Source organism: Poecilia reticulata, chromosome 15 (genome assembly GCF_904066995.2).
Source record: "Poecilia reticulata chromosome 15, P_reticulata-male-v2, whole genome shotgun sequence".
NCBI classification, from domain to species: domain Eukaryota; kingdom Metazoa; phylum Chordata; class Actinopteri; order Cyprinodontiformes; family Poeciliidae; genus Poecilia; species Poecilia reticulata.
This window is the reverse complement of record NC_088844.1, coordinates 5,125,620-5,126,973: the sequence shown is the minus strand read 5'-3', so window position 1 is coordinate 5,126,973 and position 1,354 is coordinate 5,125,620. Positions and strand designations below refer to the sequence as shown.

The following is a 1,354-nucleotide window of genomic DNA, read 5'->3' as shown; positions in this document are numbered from 1 at the left end:
CGGCATGTCGTGCTTATTTGATCTACAAAATGGAGGACAGGTGTGAGGACAAAGTCATGAAACCGGTATGTATAATCACTGCGTTTATTACAGACTGTACAATGGCTGGTTGAGAATAATTTTAACTTATTTACTTACGTATTTTTGAGAAAGCGATATATTTGCTACAATGTTTTTTTAATTTTGCATTTATTTCCACATACTCCACAGAATGAGAGTCACATTTGTGTCAGACTCTTCTGGAACGTTTGGATGTCCGTGATGAGGATAGAGATGCAACTGGGTGTGAGTATCTACTATTTTAGAATGATGATATTTTATGCTTCAACATTGTTTATGTACATATTGTAATTATGCTATGTATTGACAATGCACAAAAATGTTTTCCAGCTGCATCTAGGACCTACTGCCAGTCATCCAGATGTAGCTAAAGAAAGAAGCAGGCAAGATTTATTACTAGAGATGTCACAATTGCATCAAATGCATCAGTTTTGCATGCATGTTTGTATATATGTGTGTATGAATGCAATCAGCAGTGAAAATAAAAATAACATTAAATTTTCTTAAGAAGCTGTAACATTTTGGGACAAGATGGTGTACAATAATTTTAATGTATCCTCAATGGTTAATGACAAATCACTTAAGTACTTTTATCAATGTTTTGTTAAATATCATGTTTATTCACATGATAGTCAGGAGTTGATACTTTACCACATAGCCATAATTTTCAATGACCAAATATGGCGAATACACCTCCCCATATTTGGTGTTTCTAAACCAAGACACTTAAAATGTCAGTATAGTTTCAACAATATGTTTTCATAAAGATTCTTTATGACTTTATGTATGTTCTGTGTCAACAGCTGCTTGAGGTGAAGGAGAACGTCTTGGCAGCAGAGGAGATTTCCTTTTGGGAAGGTGTCATCTTTGAGGGTGTATCGGGCTGGATTGTGAGACCACCAAGTTTCCGCAGCCAGGAACTCGGCAACCTCTGCTCCAAACTACAAGAGAGACTTGAAGCGAACCCTAAATACAGCATGTTGCGTCATAAGCGTTTGTATGTTGGATCATGCTCAGAAAGAAAGCCACCACCACACAGCCCAGAAGTAGACAAGCATTTTGTGCTGTAATCTATTTTTATTTTTTAAACTGAAGTTTTTTTTAATTTATAGATATGTTATTTTATGTTATTTGTGGTTTCTTTATTTATAGATGTGTTTTTTAAATATATGTGTAGTTTCTTGTAGATGTTTTATTTTATATATGTGTGGTTTCTTTATTTGTAGATAGATGTGTGTTATATGCATGTATGTACATATTTATTTTTCAACAAAAATTAAAAATATTAACTTAT

The 1,354-nt window shown here is 33.6% G+C and overlaps 1 long non-coding RNA gene across 1 annotated transcript; it reads left to right on the top strand.

Moving 5' to 3' along the window:
- Nucleotides 1–1,354, top strand: LOC103476640 (uncharacterized). The gene is made up of 4 exons (XR_001777347.2): nt 1–65; nt 211–285; nt 391–443; nt 864–1,354. It is a non-coding gene; the product is annotated as an uncharacterized LOC103476640 (long non-coding RNA).